Genomic DNA, 23,511 nt, shown 5'->3' with positions numbered 1-23,511 from the left:
CAGGGTGGAAGAGAAAACTACATCTCCCAGGGGACTGGGGCGGTGCGTTTCCTGCTGCGGAAAGAGGGCTGTGGCGCTCATGGTCCTCAAGGGCCTAGAAGGCACTGAAGCGCTGAAAGAACGGGCGATGCAAGCGCTTAGCCGGGGGTGCGGCCGCCTGTGTTCCCTGCTGTTGCAATCGGGACACGGCAGGGCTGGGGGTGCAGAGCAGGACACGTGCTGCACAGCACAGCAAAGGTTCCACCGTGAAGAAAAGCTCTAAAGCTGGCTGCGTGCGCGGTACGCCCTTTCTCTTGATGTGTTGCAGCCTGAAACATATGCAGACATAAATAACTTCAAAAACTCAGGAGGAGAGACGTGGTTCAATTTTTTTCAATAGCCCCGGGAGCTCTACAATCCTACAGTTGCAATGCCTGGACCTGTTCTTTCAGTCAGGTGATGGCAAAGTCAGGGATTATTGGACATGCATAAATATTTACAATACTGTATATACATATACATGCTCTTACTAAAGCTGTGTTTTTCTGTGAGCAGCTCTCTGTTCTCCCAGTTAGGAATTCGGCATTTTTTTCAAATGCTTAATATTTGAGACACCCAAAGGCCTGATTTTTATTGTTCAGGCCCTAAATATCTCAAGATAGGCACCCAAAATTAGGGATCTTTATTTAAAACTTTTGGCAGTAAACTGTTTTTCTCAGTTTTACGATCTATAAAATGGGGAAACAGTATTTATCTATCTATTTCACAGTGGTGTTATGAGGCTTAAATTCTCAATCTTGCAAATTCTTGTGTGCAACTGTACCTGTGCAGAGTCCTATTGACTTCAAGTCAGAGATCTTCTTGTGCAGTTACTTATAAGATCAGGGCCTACTTCATTAAAGAGACGACAACAACTTAAAAATCACATATGTCTGAACTTTTTTTTACCTGATGTTGTTATAGGTAACACCTAAATTGACTACAAATAAAAGATACAACAGAACAAATATTCTCTCTTTTCAGTTTATGTACTCTGTGCAATGCACAACACTTTATGTACAGTCACTTGCACTGTTTCCTCTGCATAGTCTGTCACCAGTCCTGCATTGTGATCAGTTTTTCTAATAGCAGACTCCCTTTGTGGATCACAATGTAGGATCAAGAGTCCAAACAAATATGCAGATGAAAACTTGATACATTTTAAAACAATTATTCAGGTGAATAAGTTTTTGCAGGACTGGTCCCTTAGTTACTTCCCCCTTTTGTTTATGTCGTTCTTTCTCAAAACAATGGGGGAGAGTATTCTTTTTAAACATAAGAAAATGTAATTGTAAATCTAGAAAAAATTGGCAAAGGGCTTAGGAGAGGGTGCAGTCCCTGAAACTACTTTTTATTTCATTTTTGAAATTTAATGACTTAAAGTTGATATGTCATTTAATGTTTGCAAATTGCTGTGATTCTGCAAACCACTAAGCAGATATTATTATTAGTCCCTATTCCTTTGTTATAACTAAACTATTTTATTCTATAAGCTTTATTGCTAAGAACTTCAGGTTTGTTGCTTTTTAAAAAATCTAACACAGTTTGTCTTCTTTTAGAGAATCTGATTGTCTGCTTAGTACAGCTAGCTGGCAACTGCAACATTTTTTCTTTCTTTTCTCTTCATGGGTGTCGCTACCCTCTTTTTTATGTCTGATTGGTTAAATTGTTTGCCTGTCATTAACAGAAGCTAATCATCAAGAGCATCGATTCCAAATGATGACCTTTGAAGATTCTGAATATTGTCGAATGGGGATGAGTGGCAATCCTTTTACCCAGTCATGGCATGGTGGTACAGAAGTGGGACAGTCTCACAAACTGTTGTAAAACAGGTACAACTTGATAACAGGCAGAAAGTATATGTGTTTTCAGTGAACACATTTACACTAATATTTGTTTTATTACCTTCTTAGCATTACACGTGCACAGGAGAATATATCTTCTGCCTAGAGAATATTGTAAAGTTCTTTGAATGCTTTTGAACTTAAAAAAAAAAGATTATTTTTATGTTTAGAATATAATAAAGAAGACAAGCTGATTTTGATTTGCTGCAAAGATTGGCTGAATGGTAAAAATTTTATGAAAGTTAATGTTAAAAAAATTATATAATATATAGGTTGGGGAAAGAGTGTCTGTACATCTCGGTATGGTGCTTAGATTATCCACAAATACGAAGTTTGTTTTTAAGAGTCATTATTACATTGAATAAGAACCCAGTGGATACAGCTTGTCAAATTCAACTATTTAATTTAAAAATGAACAACATGTTTTGTGGGGGAATGATACACTTACACAATGAGATATGATTTTAGCAATAAGTTATATGATATCTGTCCTGCCTGGGGTATTGCATTGTGCATGGTGTAAAGTTAGGTACAAGTCTGAAGGCCAAGTATTGCAGGCTTGCAATGACCAAGAAAGGTAAGATACTGTTGTGTGCACACAAATCATTGTGTTAAAAAATTCCATCAAAACCACAATTTTATTTTTCCTTGAGTAATTCAGTTTATTATATAGCTAAAAATACTTGCCCAAAGTTAATGAGATATTAAATCCTTTACTTTCTTAGTTAATGTTCTGACAGCTTCCTTTTTCGTAACTAGCAGCATTTGCCCTCCCCTCTCCTTTCTCGTCTGTCCTTCACGGCTAGGGTGTGAGAGATTTTAAAGTGTATTTTTTTATTCACAGTATCTCACCTAAAGTTTAGAAGTACTCTGATTCCAAGGTGTTTCTTAACCAGATAATGTGAGTGAGTTTTGAACATGTTCCTCTTCTCTCCAATGTCAAGTAAGTGCTGTTTGAGGCACTGGATGGAGATCAGGTGGGCATATTCCACATCTTTCCATTTAGAAGAGAAGGAGCTGCTGACAGGATATTCTGCAGAAGGCTGCTCGACTTTGGAGTTTGCTCATGTCTTACAGGTCATGTTGCAAAGCCCTTTTTTCTGAATTAGGCTCTGGGGTGGGCTGAGGAATCTGAGTTTGGTGGGCTTTGGGATTTCAACTGAAGTTGAGTGCTTCGTGGGAATCGAGATGGGATGTTTTACTTATGAATTTACTGATAGGTTGTTTTGTTGTTGGGGAGGGGGAAAAGTGGTCACTAGTTTGTTGGTGCTTGAATTGCTGTTATGGATGGTGAGTTTAAATATCCGCCAGAGTGCCTACAGCCCATGAACAGTCATCTTTCTTTCTTTGTGTTTAGGAGATGCGTGATGGCAGGCATTAGAGGCGCTGGATCCTTTCTGTCTGTATTCATAGTATGTGGTTTAGCAAGCAGACAATCCATTCATCAGAAAGTTGGTTGGCATATGGAACTCTGCTAGAAGCCAAAAGGGTCGGTACGTGCCATACTGAAGCCCCCCTCCTACTCAGCTCTATTCTGCAGGACCAAACAATTATGGAGGTGTAAAAGCAATTATTATTAGAAGTTACTCCAACCAAGAGCACAGTATTAATGACAGATCCTTTCAGTCATAGACATGCTAACTCAGGACAAACATTTGTTTGGACATTTACGCTCTCAGCGATCACATGTTATGCTCATAGATAATTGCTTGAATGCTTATTCTTCTACCCACCAGTTCCTATTGTGTGTGGCCAGGTGAAACAGTTTCACTGGAGTAGAGATGCCAAGTTTGTAGGGTCATTTTAGAAGTCTGCGTAATGTGTCTGGTATAAGGAAGGAATTGGTTAGCACAGACATCCAGGACCCCTGGGTTCTAATCTCAGCTCTGCTACTGATTTAACTTTTCTGTACCTCACTTTATCAGTCTGTAAACCTGTGTATAATACTTGCCTACTGTGATGCTTCTCAGGGGTACCTAAGGCTGTGAGGCACCTTGCTACCCCTGCCCTTAAATCAAGGAAGCCTTGTCCTGTGTCTGCCATAGGTCAGCTCCGCAACTCCACTGTCCACAGGCAACACAAGCACTTCCCTCTAGGTCTCGCAGGCCCTGCTGTCACTCCACAGGTTAGTGATGGGCACATTCCAACCCTCAAGCCCTCTGAACGTCTGGAGTGTCCAGCCCCTGGTCCACTGGATGCTCACAGTATTCACAGATTCACTTCTTCCAATGAAACAATACACCTCAGCTTACCACTTGCGCCTCAGATCACTGCTCTGCTTTACACACAGCACTTAGATCTATTTATAGTGAAATCAAGCCTCAGTTTATTTAACAGAGCATAGAGAATCAAGTGTAGCAAGTAGAAGTATGCATTGTGGAGCCTATACTTAATTAACCAGGTACTCTCATGGCTTGTAGAAAGTTGCTCACCCAAAATTCTTGCAGCGCTTTTCAGTCAGGCTGGCTGTGATTCTCCTTTCCTGAGACAAACTCGCTGTCGGTTTGCCTTCTAAGTGAAGAATTCATTGTGTCTTATTGCACTCCAAGAAACAGCAGACATGTCCTTTGTCTTTATTCATATACAGGACACCCCCTGGTTGTTTGTTTGTTCCTGTAGATTTCTTCTTGTAGATTTCACATTCACTCAGTCCACACCTGGCTGCGTATACAAATAGGCATGTAGTGTGAGGCACACAGTACACAAATGGCCAGACAGGGAGATGGGTGTCAGTTACCTTCTGCCTGAAAGGAACATTTCAGAGGTATGTCACCTCCTGGTGACCTGCCTTAACTCCAAGACCTTAAGACCATAATTTTCAATATAGATACATTACTTCTTAAATATTATCTATGCCTACATTTCATAATGTTTATGATGACCAATGGGATCTTGGCTCTTGGTAGAGACCTGGCATGCCCCCTTTTCGTGAACTATTGTGCAAATATCCAACCCATGGAATCCTTGTAAAACCCTATGCACCTTCTGTGTCCTCTGCCAAATTAATTTGGCATCAAGTGGTCATTGGGTCACACCTACTTTACAGAGAGGTTGTGAACCTTAAGTGATGTTTGTAAATTTCTGTGAGCTCTTTGGATGAAAGACGCTACAGAAGTGTATATTATTATTATTATTATTTAATATTAGTTTATTATTGTTACCATTTTATAATGCCTCATCTTTGTAGCAGCAGTTGTATTGGATTCCCAGGCCATATTGATGATAAATTTTACTTTCTACAATTGACCACCTTTTGATGCTTAATATTTTTATTTATATATTTATTTCAGTTTCTAACAAAGCCATGCAGTGCCTTTCCAATAGTTTATTGGAATGTGCATGTACATCAAATAAAATATATCACATACACATTTTCAGAACATTAATATAAACGTCAAACCCATAACAAAATCAAGCCATTCAGCTAAACCAATGGAATAAACAAATCCCACTTTCTGCTTCAAAGCTGATTTCTTCACCTGTCCTCACCCACCTTGAATGTGGGGGGAAAAGAGAGACTTTGAAGCCTACTTTTATGGAATGCCCAGGGCACTTAAGGCTGCTTTGCATTGTCAGTGTGATGGCCAGGATCTGTAAAACCAGTGTGGGTCACGTCAGACTCAGGCACCAGTCTTGGTTTCCTGCTCTGTTCTTCCTCCATGAGACCTAGATCGTGCTTAGACGTGCAGTGCATGCTTTTATGGCTGTCATCGTCCTTTTTCTGCATTTTCCCATCCTCTTTCTGCCATTCCTCCTCTATTTCTTCAAAAAGGCCGTCCCAAAGACGGCCAGTTTTTCTCTCTCAAATTCTCTTTTCCAAACTGCCACCTTCTTCTAGAACTTCCCCTGTGTTCCTAAAGCATCACTCACTGACTGCTACTGTTTTCTAGGACCACCTTCCCAGTTCCTGTTAACTTGTTCTGACACTGATTAACTGCTAAGGGTGTAATCAGGTCATAGAAGTTATAGATATGGGTAATGGTCAGGTAGATTAATGACCATGAATAATATCAGTTGTTAGCTATGGTTAATGAAATGTCAACAACATTGGATCATCTCACAAGATATTAAATCATTGGATAAATAATTTAAATTAGACAATTTTTCACATTGTTGAGGATTGCAGATCTGTGTTTATACACAGCAAAGTGATATCTGTTTAGAAAGCTGAGCTTTTTTAGCAATATTACTGTCAATGAATTTGTAAGGCAACACAACTTTTTAAAAATAGCAACCACCAGTTGAATGGATTACTATGAACACTAGCCAACTATGCTTCAGATTAGGAGATCAAGACTAAAAAGAGAGAGAGCCAACAACATTTCCATAATATTTGCTGTCTCTCCAGTAGCAGCTTACAGAGAAGAAAAACAGCTCTTTGTAGCTGGAAAGCTTGTCTCGCTCACCAACAGAAGTTGGTCCAATAAAAGATATTACCTCACCCAATCTGTATATCAGAATAAAAGAAAGTCAGTTATCTGGCTGCTGAATCTTGCCCATATTCTCAGGGTTTAGCTGATCGCCATATTTGAGGTCGGGAAGGAGTTTTCCTCCAGGGCAGATTGGCAGAGGCCCTGGAGGTTTTTCGCCTTCCTCTGTAGCATGGGGCACAGGTCACTTGCTGGAGGATTCTCTGCTCCTTGAAGTCTTTAAATCATGATTTGAGGACTTCAATAGCTCAGACATAGGTGAGAGGTTTTTCGCAGGAGTGGGTGGGTGAGATTCTGTGGCCTGCGTTGTGCAGGAGGTCAGACTAGATGATCATAATGGTCCCTTCTGACCTTAATATCTATGAATCTATGAATCAGTTATTTTTAGGAAAATGTACATCACACTGGAAACACAGAGAAAATTAACCAGGGGACATATTTATCCCTGATCTAACTGCACTGAAATCAAAAGACATGAATTTGGTTCATAAATCAGACTTCAGACAGATTTTACATATATATCAAGATTCCCACACGCCTCTTCCACTGCCTCACTGATATACATCCTGCATATCATTAGCCACATCATTCACACTTTGTTATGCTCATCATTTGTTGTGACCTCTGAATTAAAGGCGCAACTAACTTCTATATAAAACACATCAGTAGTGAGAGCTATGTTGACAGCTTGTTACTGAACAGCCTACAGCAGGAGTTATGATTGAGAGGAGGAAGGTGAGTGCAGCTGGATGGTCCTCAGTGCATGAGTTAAGAGAGAGAATGGGTCCCATTGTGATCTCAGATAAGCTTGGATCCATTGATTTCACTGGAGAAAGTCAGATCAGAATCAGGAGTAGTATCTCTGATTACATCAGAGAACAGTGTTCGATTCCTGTGATATACAATAAGGCAATTGAGGTCCTGCCCCACCTTCTGCACTGTGACTGTCCAGGGAAGGGCATGCTCCTTGGAAAGTATTTAGCCATTGCTGCATCTGCCTCATAGGTCCTGGAGGTGTTCTGCTTGCAGGAAGAAGGTCTCCAGCCATAACAGCGGGTGTGGTGTCTGTCCACCAGTGCTGACACAATTTGATGCCTAAGCTTTACGAGGTAATGCCTTATCTGAATGAGACAATGAATAGAGAAAACATGTGAGAGAAAGGGGGGGAAATACCCCTCTTTCTTTAGGGAAAGAACTTTTAGTTGAAGTGCTGTCACTTTCAAAGGGTTGCTCAGTGTCCTTTTTTAGTTAAAGATGGGCAGATTACATAGGTGATCATAAATATGAGGTGTTTAGATATAAAACTTGGGGCCTGGAGAATATTGTTGCATTGTTCAACAAGATATTTCAGAGGACTTCTAGAAATAGGAGTCGCTTTGCCCCCATCACTGCTGTAAAGATGAACTCAACTCTGTAGTTCAACAATCTTTCACAGCACTGCCATTATATGCCCAAGAACTACTTCCTGGGAAAAGACTGTCTAATCTTTACTCACGTGAGTATCCTTGTAACTTAGTGGACCTTTATTTCAACAGGACTTCTCACATGAGTAAGGGCTGCTTTCATGAGTAAAGGTTGCAGGGTCAGTCCCCGTGGGCTATATTTTCAAAAGAGCTCAGATCGCATTTAGGCACCAAAATAAACCATGTTTTCAAGAGTGCTCAGCGCATTGGGTCCTTATTTCTTTTGAAAATTTGTCTGCAAGTGTCACAGTGGGAGCTGCTGAGAGCTGAGCATCCTTGAAAATCTGGCCCTTACTTCGGTGCCTGTATGGGAGCTGATTTCTTTTGAAAATCAGGCCCAACATGGTTAGCTTGTTACAGCACAGTAAAAATCTAAAATGAAGTTAAAGAAATGCTTCTATTTTGTGTGAAATGGATGTCTGCACATCCAGAAACTCGATATTTAGTGGATTTTAATCTCACACAGTTAATATCAATATATCACCCTGATGAGGAATCCATGTTCTGTTGAAATCAGAGCAGAACAGAACTAATGCAGAGGTTTTCTCTGGCAAACACTAAAAGTCCTGTGACCTGGGAAAGCCATAATAACAAATGCTAGGAAAATATGGAAAGAAATTTGCTATGAAACGTACACGGCCCCGAAGATACAGCCGGGAGCAGATATGTATCTAGTCAGAGGTTTGGATGCTTAGTTAAGGATATATTAGTTCTTCCAAGATCTGTGAACATTGAGTAAGTTTCATTTTGAATCTTGCAGCCTAAACCTGTGGCATGCATCCATGGAGTTAGTAAAGTGTTCCTTTAGTTGACATTCATTTTACTGGGTGTTCAGATACAGTCAGGGAGTTCGGAAACTATCAAAATTAGAGAAACTTGCATGAATCTTGAGGCCATAAAAAGCTATATTCTCCTCTTTCCTTACTACTGCATAATCATCTAAATAAAAAAATATCAACAGGAATGTGTCCAGATACTCGTTTTTGAAGAATGTAATCAGAAACAAATGGGAATTCATCTAATTAAGTTGGATCGTCTTGCAATGTACTGCACACCATAATAATGAGACACACTTTTTTAGTCTTTTAATTGCCAGTAGTAAAGACACAATTAATAATAAAAAAAAAAAGTACTATGTCGGCTTTTGATTTTTCCCTTGTGTCTCTTTATCGCTGGCTGCGTTTAAACCAGATGATACTGAGTTTACATAGATGCATTCAAAAGTAATGTAATGTAGAGGAGTCATTTACATAAATAGATTTTATGTACAAAAGCTCTTAATGCAAATCCTGGTGATATATGTACAGTAATGACACCTTTTTAGCATCGGGGTTTATTCAGGCTGTGAAGGTAGGATGGGTCGGTGAGGCTGTCTGAGTACAATGTGTTCCGCAGTGGTGCTAACCGCTGCTTCGAAAAGGAAGAAGCAGCATGAGATCTGTGAACAGCAGACCTACAAATGGGCTGAGAGGCTGGCCACATCTGCAGGTTTCTAAGCCAGGCCTCCTTAGATGTGACAATTTCATTCAGCAGCTTTATTTGGTGGGTCCCTCACCTACTTCCCAATCTTGCACCCATTAAAATCAATGGGCAAACTCCAGTTGGCTTTGATGGTGCAGAATCAGATGCTAATAAGAAAGCATTGCTCCGTGAGTGAGCTGGGGGAAAAGCAGCTCTCTGCCCTCTCCCCCACATCTCACCTTCAAATGACTGGACAAGATTTTGCTCTCAGTGTCCAAGGAAAGAAGCCATTGTTCACTCACTGGGATTTGCTTCTTAATTGTCATCAACTGCCAACATTTACAGTCTGACTTTTATATTTGTCTCACAGTCCATGTATGTTACTCCCATTAACACTCATGTCAGGAAGAGAGCGTATACAGTACTTTGCTTGCTTTCAGAGACCTGCAATATAGAAATACATTTGTGTTACTGTAGGTCATGATTCTACTCCCGTTGACGTCAACGGGAGTTTTGCAATGGATTTCAGTGGCATAGGATCAGGCCTGTAGGTTTTTACATTTATTCTTGGTTTATGAAAAGTTTAAGTGCAGGGCTACCATTGCTTCTGCTGTGTCACCTAGTAGTTGTAGGATTTAAATAAAGGTATTATCCTATTCCTTTATTCAAGTGAGAATTCCCTGCTTTAAAAATAGTGATCAGATTCTCCTTACTCACACCAGAGTCACACTAGTGAAACTCCACGGACTTCATTTGAGGTACTTGTGATTGACAGTAGAAGCGAATCAGGCCCTGGGCCTCATTTATCCCATGTCCCAGAGTATCATGACCACATTTGTACTGTAGTTGGTACATACATCTCTCACTTAAAGCTTTGAAAATATGCCTCTTAGGAACCAGAATCTCCTGTTTAGGGAAAATAACGGCACAAATTCTAGTAGAAAGATGTATGAATTCTCTTCAGGAAGCACTGCATTGCAAGGTGGCAAGTTTTTCTCTGAAAATCAGTTATTACTTGGTGTAAGAATGGTACAATTGGGCCCTTTGTAGGAGAGCTGGTACTCTACAGCATTCAAGGGTCTGGATTCTCTACTGCCTTGCGCTGTGTAGAGTCATTTGCCTAGTTGACGTTATACAGTGTAAAATGCTGCTAAATCAGAACGGTCAAATTTTACCCTCCTTTTGTGCAGGTGTAAATACAACTACATAAGGTGCAAGGCAATACAGAATGTGACACTGGAAGTTCTGCAACTGATCCCACTGCAGGGGATTGCTGTGAGCGTTGTGGGCCGTTAGTCTGCCAGCACACTGGGTGCATCATGAGTGTGGAGGCCAGCACTGTAGGTACTTCAAGTACTCAGCTCTACCTGCCGTAGCTCTCGCTGGGTTCCCTTAAACAGTTGCACCATTTTTTTTTCTGTAAGGGGGTTGCTCTCTTAGGGCTGCCAGAAATAAAAGGCACACATACCCTATGCGCAGTTACAATCAATGACCAAAACAATTGTTCCTAACCCAGCCCCTGTGGGCAGCTCAATCCTGGGGTCTCAAGGCAAGAGTTTTGTCTCTTGGAACCTGTCTCATGCTGGCCTCCTGCCTGCAGGCCACTGACCTGGATTCTCCTGCTGTGCTTTCTTAGCCCTTTAGCTCTCATGCTGCTGCGGCAACCTGCAGTCTGCTGTTCTTGCTCTCACCTAGCTGTCAGCTCTCTCGGGACACCTTTTCTTTTCCTGGACACTGAGGATTAGAGGAACCCTCTACTGGCTGGATGTTGATATGGAGGGTAACACAGTGCCCAGTAATGAATGCTACACTCACTAGGTCATTACATTTGTAATAAATGAGTGACACACAGGAGTGCTGGTTAGAGACTCATCTTTATTTTCTGTCATCAATCACTTGACTTGGGCCAATATCACAGAGGTTAATATTCCTGTCATATGACTGGGGTCCGTGTCCACTGACAGTAATATATACAGAGGTGACATTGGGAGTTGCCATGGAAACTCTTCGCTTGCATTCATATATGCCTTTGAGTTCTAGAATTGGGAGCTGGTGGGTGGCAGGTTAAATTGGCCAGTTGGTAGAGCTAAAGGTGGATTTTGCTTTTAGCTCAGAGAGTGAGCTCTGAAGAAAGTATTAGAGATCTGTGAATCCCCCAGATCCTATGAGCGCCACTGAGGTAAATATCTTGGAGAAAACGTGGCTTGAAGTTTTGAGGACAGAGTAATTGCTGGAGAGACCAGGTTATTTATTACACAAGCCTCTATCTATTAGCATTGGGAGGACTGAAGAAAGGGATTCTCCTCTTTGTTTTTAATACTAGGACATATTTGGTACATTATGTTTGTCTGCTATTGGATTCTTTTCATTTTGTTGTGTGTAAATACTGGTTTGAACACATTTCTCTTTTGTTCTGTCTTCCCTAGTCGGAGTGCTGCTTGTTAGAAAAATGAACTAATGGGGATAAGTAACCTGTTTTGGTCTGCTGCTGAAACAGGATCCATTTTAAATGAAGGCCTTGGAGGGATACAGTGGAACTCTGTTTGCAAGAGTTATAACAAAAGTGAGTGGAGCTGGCAGCATATAAATCAGCAAGCAAACCCTTCAGTCCACACTTGTTACTCACAGAACCAGTAACTGCCAACACTATTTATTTTGGTGAAAAAATTACTGGACCAGATTTTGCTCTCATTGCTCTGGTGTAGATCCAAAGTATCTTTGTTGACTTCAGTGGGATTGCTCTTTATTTAAACCAGGGCAAATGAGATCAGAATCCAATCCATTGATAATAGTTCCTTCTTGGCCTGTGTGTATTGGGACTGAAATCAGCTTTTATATATATGTGTGATTTATAAAAGGTGAATTTAATGTTTTATTGGTGTTAATACAGGTCGTTTGGTACATATTCTCTAGTCTGGCCAGGGTCCAGTTGTGAGTTAGAGCAGCCTCAGATTGTTACCTACTTTGTAATCTGGATTTTTTATTTTTTCATATAAAAATGTTTGATTAATTATTTTGCTTTTGTATCCATTATCTAATATCAGTCTGAATTTGTGTGAATTCTAGTGATGTTTAACTGCAACGGGGATGAGTTGTAACCAGAAAGGGAAAAGGGAGTTGACTAAAAGAAAAAATTGCTCATTTATGTCACAAACATATTTTAATGTAACAAAAATTATAGAATTCTTTAGTATTTATGGGAAGAAGCTGAAAATTTCATTGGAAGCCTAGCTATATTAAACTCTATTCCTTCATAATAGAGTTTCTATTCCATAATTCCTTCATAACTCTATTCCTTTATGACCATCTTTTCCCATAACATATTTTGACCATCACCACAGAAGAAAATGGATGATCCGTTTGGAGGACATTAGAAATTTATTCATCCCTGGCTTAAATAATTTGGGGACAGGGAAGTTACACAAGAGTGAATTTGGCACTTAAGGTCAAATTTTCAAAATGCTTTCAACCTCTAAAACTTCTTTCCACAGTTTGACAAAGATATTTTCTACTTTTGCAAACAGAATTTTTACATGCAAAACTAGTAGTTAGACAAAATGATGTTAGTGCAGACAGATCCAGATTTTTGCCTGCACAGATATGCAAGTCCAAACTGACAGGGTATGTTTGAAAATGTGCAGAGCATGTTCTGTCCTTGAGCCAGAAGCACCAATCCTAGTGGCCCCATTGGAAAGTGCACATATAAAACAGTAGTCTGTGGCTTTTAGGGTTCTGCTTCTGTGTGAGCTGAGGTTTCAGGTTATGTGGAATAACTGAACAATGCACTTTTCTGTGTAATTGACATTATAGTATCCTCCATAGAATATAATTTGTACAAACTGGAACAGTCATCTATTACTGTATGTAACAGGAAAGCATCGGGTGTTCAACAAGAGGGAAGGATTTGGGAAGAAAATATAAGGCAATAATATCTGAACAAAAACTTTTACAATTTTCTTTTAAAAACAGGTGTTATGGTTGATACTACCCAGGCCTAACTAGCATTATCAGCATTAGATAATAGAAATAACTTGAGCAAAAGTACTGGACAGTTGTTTCATCAGGATGAAATATTCTCTGTGAATTTTGCCTACTTGCAAGACCTATGTTTATCAACTTGAGACATAACTATCTTTTTTCTAAACCAAGCTATGGATCTGATTTTCCTCTCATGTATATTTGTGTATGTGAACGGGTTCCCCCTTCAGCTTCTGGAAACCCGGATAAGCCGTCCGAGTGAGTTAACCAGTATACACAGTAGAACCTTCATCAAGTGTCATTGTGATTTATGCTCTAGGTACGTCACCACATAGGAGCAGTTATGTGGCCTTTTATACTGCTTGCTGTCTTCTCAGGGCTATCCAGCTGGTGAGCTAATTACCTCCATTAGCTCATCAGGCTCCCTGGAGGTACAAGTTATCCCTTCACCTCTTCCAAACCCAAACTACCTGAGTCCCTCCTGCTCTAACAAAACCCAGTGCCCTGAGTGTTCTAAGTGACCAGGCTGCTGGCTTCCAAAGGGCTCAATTTATAGATACTAACAGCACCCTCTCAAAGTGTACATCAGGAATAACTCTGTTGAAGTCAACCGAGTTACACTGGTATTAAATGGACGTGAGTGTGTGACAATTCAGGTTTCATAGTAGCAGCCGTGTTAGTCTGTATCCACAAAAAGAAAAGGAGAACTTGGGGCACCTTAGAGACTAAAAAATTTGTTAGTCTCTAAGGTGCCACAAGTCCTCCTTTGCTTTTTGTGACAATTCAGGCTCTTAGCTTTTTATTGAGAGAACATATATATTGTAGCCAGAGTAAGGTTCAGTTTCACTTTACACTTGTGACTGAGTTCCTTTTTGATCACATACAATATATAGAGGTAGTTATGACCAGGATGAGGGGGAAGGATGATCTTGTGGTTAAGATACTGCACTGGAATTCAGGAGATCTGGCTTCAGTTCCTGGTTCTGCTACAGAGACTTCCTGTGTGACTTTTGCAAGTCACTTAATCAGCCTGTGTCTCAGTTCCCCAAATGAGTGTTTGAGGAGAATAGTTTCCTACCCTTTGGTAGTCTTGTCTTTTTAGATTATAAGCTTTTTGGGTCACGGGCTCTGTCTCTTACCATGTGTTTGTACAGCACCTAGCACAACCAGGTCACTGGGAGCTACTGTAATACAAATAATAATTACTGACTTTTCTTTGGGTCTGTAGTCAGGTATTGAACTGAAAGGATAGCTTAGTGGCTAAACTTGCTTCAGTAGGTGAAATTGATAACATGGACAGTTCTCATGAGAAGTTCTAATTCCCTGTGTCTGGCACCAGATGACACACACTGAGATATCAGAAACATCTAAAACACCAGTTCTAGATCCATTGTTCGTCAATCTGATCTGTGTATTTCTAAAGCACCGATCATCAAGAAATCTAGATGCCAAATATAAAATTAATAGTTTCACTAAATGGGCCAGATCTTAGCTCAGCTCAGGAGCAATGGGTGAAGAGATAGATTAAACCTACCTTTACACCACCTGCTCTTGTGCTTCATGAGTTTTGGGATAGTGGCCACTGGATTTGTGTAGCAGCAGATCCATCAGCCCCTGCTTCCGTTCCTCTCCTGGCCCACCCCTGCCTTGGCTCTGTCTATCTCCCAGGCCCTGGTGCTCAGAGTTATGCAGGGTGTCCTTGCAGAAGTTGGTGGAGCACGGGCGGAGCAGACGTTCTTGTGAGGTTTCCCCAAATCCTGCCCCTCGCCACCTCTGGTGACAGACCAGGCACTGGCAGCCATGGGGAAGGGCAGGGTTATTTTCCCTTGTGTGTTTTAACACTAACAATGCTGACATAAGATATTGTGCCGGCATGAGGGCTGGTAGGGAAAGTGTGTGAACTAGGCATGAGTTGTGCAAATAGATGAACCTATAGGATTATATGTCATTACCTTAGCATCTCTGCACATGGGATCAGAGAGATAAATAGGCACCCAAGGAAAAGCTACAAAGAAGGAATAAGAAGTTTTACTGAAAGAAAATCGCAGTCACTCTGGGCAATGTCTGCCTGTCATCATTGATACAGTAGCTATTCAGCAGTACATATATTGCTGTCTGCTTTGCAGAGGGAAGATCATTAATTACAAGGCATGGCAAACTGCAGTATACTTAGGGCTCACGGGTGATGACAGGCTGACATCACCCAGAATGACTACAGGGTACCTACATACGGCTTTAAAAACTGATAAGAGCTGTTACCCAAAATGTCAGCCTCAAAGAGAGCAGTTGATGTGTACATGGAAACCTAATAATTTTCTCTCTCTTTGTCTGTCTCTCATAATTATTTAGCTTTTGGGTAATTTAATTTCCGGTATTAAATTAAATGCCGTTTTCAAATCTTAAGTGCTGTGGGGATTTCCCATGTCAGCGGGATGCAAGACAATCCTGTGCACTTCTGCCTTAGGGAAGCCCTGGAGCGCACATAGTGTGAATACAGTAACAGCTGTGAGTCTAGTTGAGACTGCCAGAGAACCTGGTGATCAACAATTTCGGGGAAGATTGGGGGCTTGTTTTGGGCTGAGGGGACACTATTGTGGATCCGGGAGATGAGAGGGCTGACCTAGGAAAATGGTGTGTGTCAGTGGGGCAACACTGAGCAATGGGTCCAGCTGATCTTAGGATGGTGGGATAATCGACTGATTGTAGTTGGGAGAGTAGGCTGCAGAGCCAGGGCGAGAAGGGGTCACCCAGGGCATGGCCCAACCACTTTTTGACCTGCCACAGCCCAGTCAGGGCAACCAATCCAGTGGCACCAGGGCCAGGAAAGGAGCAGGATGTTATGTGGGAAGGGCCCTGTCTGCATGTGGCGGTGAGAGCGAATGGGCTGGAGCAGGCCAGCCATAAGGGACAGGAACTGCTGTGGGATAAGTGCAGTGCGGGCTCACTCTCCAACCCCTCCTCCTCCAGGGTCTCCCATCTGGGCAGGACCTGGCCTCTGGTGAGTCACCCCACAGTCCACCCACTTTAAATCGTGTCCCACAGCCCCTGAGTTGGAGGGAAAGAGAAAAGCAATTGTGGATCATATTGGGCTAGACAGATGGGGGTGAGGGAGGGAGAATCTGATTGGGTGGAGACAGTTGTAGTAAGTATTCAGACTTTGGGGTTTACCCCTAAATCAGAGCTGAAATGTTTGAGATTTCTCCACCACTGCTTATTAATACTTGAGAATATCTTTATACTCTCCGAGCTGGAGTGTCTGTGAATGCTGCAGATCCAATGTACTACCCATAGCACTGGAAATTTGCCCCTTTAGCTTGTAATGACCCCCTGTAGATCTAATACTTTCGTTTGGACATGGAAGTGGCATACAAAATTATACTGTTCAGTGAAACAGTGGTTTTCCTCTGCTGTTTTTATGGAAATGCAAACTGATGATATCACTTCATAACTGGGGTGGAGGGAGAAAGAGGGGGATGAATCACCTCTTTGCTGTTCATGAATTGCCTCTTTGGTACTAACTACTGTAGAGGTCTTAGTACAAATTCTAAAACCCAAAATCATAATTTCAGAAACTTGTTAATGTTGCTAAGAGACAACGATGCGATCATCTGTCATACAATTTACTAAATCCAAGCACCAAGTAAGCAGGCAAGTGAATAGTTAAGGACATCTTACACTATCCACATAATAAACATGAACATAAATACTCAGAGCTCAATTCTCCTCCAGCTGCCTTGTGCATTCCAATAGTGCGCAGCAGCCAGAAAGTTGGATTAACTGGCTCCCGGAGGATTTCCATGGTGTAAAGGGAAGTCTTCAAGTGGCGTGGAGCCGGTGTAATGACTCATTGAAATCCAGTACAAGGGGCATTTTTGGGGTAAGAGGGTATTGTGTGGCCAAGGCACCTCTATGCCCTGATGATGACCAGAGCTGGACTGATCTCTTGTGGGCAGCAGGGTGTAACTTAGAGAAAACCCAAGGTTGCTTTCCACCATCACCAGCCTTTAGCCAGTCAAGGAGATACAAAGGAGGCTTAGAATAGCCTTTGCCCATCTGCTTCCTCAGCTGTGGATCCAGGCCACTACTGTTATCAACCATAAAGAAACACATATTTCATCAAACACAACAGCCCTTAATTCTGATATGTGGAGTGTGTTTTAAGCTATAATTTGTGTATCTTGATTTTAGTAACTAATATTTTCTTTTTAAGGCTTACAGTAAAATGTGAAATATTATTAGTTAATAGATTTATCATTGGAAAGTAGATATTTTAGAATTAAGTTTCTTATAAAGACTGTTTCCTGAGAGTGATGTACCATGTATAACATTGTCAATATAAGATTTCAGAGATTATTGCTCCCAGAATTATTGGACAGTTTGTCACAAATAGTAGTGTCTGCTCATGGAAGACAGAGGGCTGTAATAATATGATATTGTTAGTCAGACTGGGAAGTGTTGATCGTGTTATAAACCTTATGTGCATATGCATAACTCTTTAATACAGTGATGAATACAGTAGGAATACCTACACAGATACATTATGGTCTCGTATAGCGAAACCATAGTTCAGATTGCATCCAATTTTTTTTAACTGGGTCTGTAACTCAGTGTTGCACCTTTATTTTAGAACCCATTTTTGTACACACGCCATGGGGAATTTGAACCAAATTTCAGTCACTAATTAATATGTGTATGGAATGATCTCCACTGTGTATTTTGTGGTGTTGGTTTTTTAGGACATTTGGGAAAACTGGAACACTGAAAAAGCCTGATTTTTCTACACAGTGCACATTTGCTGCCTCTGCTGTTGTCTGAGCAGTATTATTGTGACATCAGAGATAATCAGCCACTCCGCACTCTCTCCCATCACTTCATTTGCCCACCTGGGGAGAGTCACTATTGGCCTGGTTGCCCTGGCAATGGCTGCCTTTGATAATTGATTTACCTCTGACTTCCCAGAACATGATTACAGGAGGGACTATAAGGAAAGCAGGCTGAGTTTGGCTAAGCGCCTGCTGTGCTCCTCTGGGTTTGTACTGGGTAAGAAACACCGTACAAAGGGTCATTGTGTGTTACTTTCCTCAAAAGGATTATATGAAAAATAAGATACAAAATTCCAGCTCCTTTTCATGGATATAGTTTATCTGCTTCTTACAAATTGGGGGCTCCAGCTGTCTAAATACCCATTTTTAAAGGTAGGTATCATAGTTGTGAGTCCCTACTCCACTTTCTCTTACACAGTTAAAACAAAATGTCATTTAGAAGTTGCAGTAAAACTGACGTTACATTTTTGAACAACATGTTTTGTTTGAATATAGTTTCATTGCTTTCAATAGATTAGTCAAAATGGTATTCAGTGGTGAAATATGAAACTTCACAAAGATAACAATAGCAACAAATTACACACTGAAGACAACAAATGTATAAGTGTTTTATTATATTAAAAGATTTTCTTTCTTTTAAAAACTAAGGAAATCCACAAACAAAAAGCTACATTTAACACTAGTTAAGGTTTCTCTCATCTATAAATTAAACAATGAAAAATTAGGAAATACAAAGTTAAGGATTTAAAAGGATTAAAAGGTTGCATAGTCAAACACTCTCAAATTAGGAAATGACTGAATGAATATTGCCCATGCCAGTGCCCCTGGTGCGTATGCATTATGATAACAGCATTAATTATATGATCCCATATTATTTATTTTACATAGGACCCCTCTTGCTCTTCCTGATATTCCCTTTTTAACCATAAGTATTACATTCAGTCCTTAACTGCTAATAATTCACTTGGTCCAAGGTCAGCCTCCTGGTATAAACTCTGCAAGTCTCCAAACTGATCTTTTTTCTCACTTAGTTTAACTTGACACACTACAGCTCAGATTCTGTACATGCACTCAAGCTTCAAATCAGGTTGGTGTTAAGGGACCAAACACCTGTGAGAGTTTACTGTTTGGAACTGTCGGCCTTTATTTTGTAATTACTCTAGGACTATTTGGTACCCCACATCCCAATTGCAAATGAATGACTGTGGAAATGTGTTGAGTTGATTGTTTCTTTTTCACTTGCAAACACTCTGAGAATTTTAATAGCAATGTTGCATTATGTTTGTGTTGTACTCAGAAGCATATCTGAAATTGACTAAATAACCCCCAGAACAGGCTTCTATTAAGCTTGCTGTGTTTTTTTTCCCTTGCCTTTTCTGTAATTTAATCTATCTCTAATGTGAAGGTAGTTATGGTTTCTGAATATCTACACTATTTTTCAGGTGTCCATTAAAGCTGCAAGAACCAGTGTGTGACCCCCACGCCCCAAAAAACACTCACTCTCGCTCTCTGTCTGCCACAACTCCTACCATCCTGGGGGAGAAACCTGCAGGTTAATATTGTTCTTTTTTTTTTCTGCTGTCAGTGCTTTAATCTCCATCTAATCATCTCTTTCTGTTATTACCAACAATAGTTCATATAGCACAGTAGTTTATCACAGCATTTACAAACACAAAAAAGCCCCATACTCTGAAAAATGTACAGTCTAGATAAGGCAAGAATGACAAACACAAGACAAAATAGCCAGTAATGGCTAAGGAGTTGGGGGTCTGGTGGTTACTAATTATGAGCAAAAGGCAGGGAGAGGTTGCCTGAAGAGATAGGAGGAGAGAGAGGATGCTTGGCAAATAAGACCAGGACCAGATTCAATTTTACATCCAAATAGCTTCATTGACAGAGATGTTATCCCAGATTTTCAGTGATGTGAGATCTGAATAAGGTCCAGGAATAGTGTTCTGGGCATAGAGGGCAGCGTCATATATATGGCACATAGCTGAGGATGGGAAACAGAGACAAAAGGAGCAGCTGGTAAAAAGGAAGAGCAGAGGGAGCTGGAGTGTGAGTAGGGGGAAATGAAAGCAAAGATGTAGGTAAGAGCAGGATTATGTATGGTCTTGTAGATGACTGATCCAAAGCCTGTTGAAGTCAGTGGAACTTTTCCCACTGACACAGCGGGCTCTGTATCAGGCTGTAAGAGCTTGAATTTGATGCTATAAAGTAGGGGTGGCTAACCTGAGCCTGAGAAGGAGCCAGAATTTAGCAATGTACATTACCAAAGAGCCACAGTAATATGTCAGCAGCCCCCCGTCAGCTCTCCCACACCGCTCCCAGCGCCTCCCGCCCACTGGCAGCCCCGCCGATCAGTGTCTCCCCCTCCCTCCCCACACCTCCCAATCAGCTGTTTTGTGGTGTGCAGGAGGCTCTCTGAGGGAGGGAAGTGGGAGAAGCGAGGGCACGGCAGGCTCAGAGGAGGGGGCAGGAAGGGGTGGAGTGGGGGCAGGGCCTGTGGCAGAGCCAGGGGTTGAGCAGTGAGCACCCCCCGGTACACTGGAAAGTTGGCACCTGTAGCTTCAGCCCCGGAGTCGGTGCCTGTACAAGGAGCCGCATATTAACGTCTGAAGAGCCGCATGTGGCTCCGGAGCCCCAGGTTGGCCACCCCTGCTCTAAAGAGTAGGAGCTACAATATGTCTGTGCTACAATTGGGGCCATATATGAAATAGTTGCCTTGTCTTGTCTCAGGGTCCTGAAGTTCCACCAAATCCATGGGTCATCAGTGTTCTGAGGGAGCTACTGATCACATGAGAGCAGCTGTCGGCAATGTTAGTGTTAGCCAGAGCTCCCGACACTGGACAACTGCAGGTCCTGCACAGTTTTAATGGGGGGCAATCAAGGGAGCAAGATTTTCCCTGAGGTCAGCTGGTGCACTCAATGAATATTCAGTCCTTCTGCTAGAGTTTATCCCCGTCCTAACCTTTCACTGGGGGCAGCATAAGGTTAATTTTGATGGCTCCCAGTGGACCTGCCCAGACTTTGCTATGGGTGGGACGAGGTCACAGCTTTTTCCCCAGACAAGCACTTGGAATGTGTATCGAGAGCTCTGCCTGACAACATTTAAGCAGTCCTGAAGGCAGACAAACCGATTACTCAGCTGCTTGCAGCTCTGCTGGATAAATTTGAGGAGTGTCTTGCACATATGGGGAAAAAGAGACACATTGGAAATTCACTAATCAAATTGCACCTGCTAAGAAAACTCCAGCGTGATGCTTTAAAAAAATTAATTTACAAAACAAAACCTAGGACTGGCAGTAGCAATAACAATAAATTCTTTCAGAGTAACAGCCGTATTAGTCTGTATTCGCAAAAAGAAAAGGAGTACTTGTGGCACCTTAGACACTAACCAATTTATTTGAGCATAAGCTTTCGTGAGCTACAGCTCACTTCTCCTAGCCATGGCGGCCTCCCAAAATCAGACAGAAATTAGACATGACCTTACAATCACTCTAACAGCTGCTGGTTAAAAAGAGATTCACAGCTCCAGAAATTAATTAGAATTAGCTGCTGAGGAATAAAAATGTGTAGGAAGAAGCCACTTTCCAATATAATTGTTTGGGAGCATTTTGAGGATCAGTCTTTCAGCCCTGAAAGATTAAAAAACACATAGTTCATTAGCTGATAAAAACATTAAAACTAAAATACTCAAGTGATGGTCCAAAATAGGGACTCGCTATGTCCTGGATTCAGGAAAGAATCACTAGTCAGGAAAACAGCTGAGCATGTACTTAAGAGATTCCTGATTAGTGTTAGATTTAAGCACATGATTAACTACTTTCCTGAATTAGGGCCTAAGACAGATCTCTCTGCTAAATACAGCTACCTCATATGTGACAGGAGGATGGCTGGGCTGGACCACCTCCTCAGAGGGATTTGGACTTAACAGTTACTAGTGTCATAATGTGCTAGGTGTTTTGTCTGAGTGAGCACAACTTCAGGAATGGGCTCTATGTTTGGCTCACCAGTTCTAAGGGACTGATTTGCCTCATCATTCTTAATGTTTGTTTACAATATAGTAGCACCTGGAGGCCCCAGCTGAGGTCAGGACCCCATTGTGTAGGCACTGCACAAACACAGAGTAAGAGTTCTTTCTCCGAAGAGCTTCCAATTTAAACAGAAAAGATAGAGGGACAATAGGTGGAAGAAAGGAACTATCATCCACAGTTTAGAGATGAGACATAGAGAGGCTGAGAAGGGAATCTGAAGCAGCGCTGGGAATTTGACCCAGATCTCAGAATCCCAGTTCAGTGACTCATCAATGAGACCATCCTTCCTGTTTACTCAGAACTACTAAGCACCCATAATAAAGTCACCATGAGCTTCAGGTGCTCATTTTCCTTGTAGCCCCAACTGGTTTTTGGGTTGTGTGCATTTTTGCTGTAGGAAGCATGGTAGCTGTGATTTGTTAGCTATGTCACTACTCTTGTAAAGATCTAATTATTTTTTCCCCAGATCTTTCAGAAATTCAAGATTATTATTATTATTTTATTTTAATTTCTTGAGTTTCAGAAGTCAGCCATGGACACAGGAAGAAAGGAAAGAACTTCAGCGGGAGTTTACCTGAGTGAAGAGTCAAGCCTGGACTCTCTGCATGCTGTTTCTGTACTAGTTTAATGAAGTATGGGAATTGATAGAATGTGTTAGAAACTTCAGACGTCTTACTTCTTCCTGCCGCCCCATCCAGGTCTCTTCCCACCTTTTCCAAGTCATTATCCAAGAATCATCAGAGAAAGCCCAAGCATCCCTTTTGCTCCCACTTTTGCTTCAATGTGTGGGGGAACAGCACCACTACACAAGATTCATGCATTCCCCTTGGATGAGTCTGATTTATCCATTGAATCTGTGATCAGTCAGAAATCCACAGCTCCATGATATGGTGTAGAACTGATGATCACTTTTCTGTTCTTCACACTACTGGAAAATTTGATTTGGGCAACCTTGCATTACAGAGACGCATGCTCTCCATGGGGCGGAGTGGAATACTAGGCAGTCATGACAGTACCAGCCATCGTCTCCAGAGACCTTTAATCCCTGACAAATCTTTTCTTCTTGAAAGAACCTGTGGGTGGTCTCCCTTTTTTCTAATTGCAGTACATTTGGTACATCACTTTCTAGTTATGCAGCTGATGCTCATGTTTGTATGAATAGCTATTAAAAAAGGGAAAGATCAGATGTTTGTTGTTTCATTTCCAACATAAATCAAACTTTGTATTCACATTTCAAATCTAGTTTAGCCCCAGGAATAGCTTTAGTATTGCTAAGTGTCTGGAGACTATTGACTACAGAGACATGTTTTTAAGCAGGCTATAATAGTTTCTACAGCTGTTAACAGTTCACAGAAGAATGGCAGCATTATTCGTCAGTGTTTAAAATGTGCATGACTTGCATTGCACAGAAGTCAGATTTGGAGAATGTCAGAATTTTTTTTCTGAAACTCTGCCAG

At 41.3% G+C, this 23,511-nt stretch overlaps 1 long non-coding RNA gene across 2 annotated transcripts; it reads left to right on the top strand.

Annotated features, from left to right (window-relative positions):
- Position 1: 1 nt before the first annotated feature.
- LOC311523771 lies at positions 2-23,240 on the top strand. 2 transcript variants are annotated; one of them, XR_014712416.1, is made up of 5 exons: positions 2-279; positions 1,706-1,850; positions 2,807-3,355; positions 19,460-19,569; positions 22,578-23,240. It is a non-coding gene; the product is annotated as an uncharacterized lncRNA (long non-coding RNA). The 2 variants fall into 2 exon arrangements; XR_014712417.1 differs by lacking the exon at positions 2-279 and adding an exon at positions 315-435.
- The last annotated feature ends 271 nt before the right edge of the window (positions 23,241-23,511 follow it).

The sequence above is a fragment of the Lepidochelys olivacea genome (assembly GCF_965140295.1).
Source record: "Lepidochelys olivacea isolate rLepOli2 genome assembly, chromosome: 7".
NCBI lineage: Eukaryota > Metazoa > Chordata > Testudines > Cheloniidae > Lepidochelys > Lepidochelys olivacea.
This window is presented reverse-complemented; position numbering and strand designations above follow the sequence as displayed.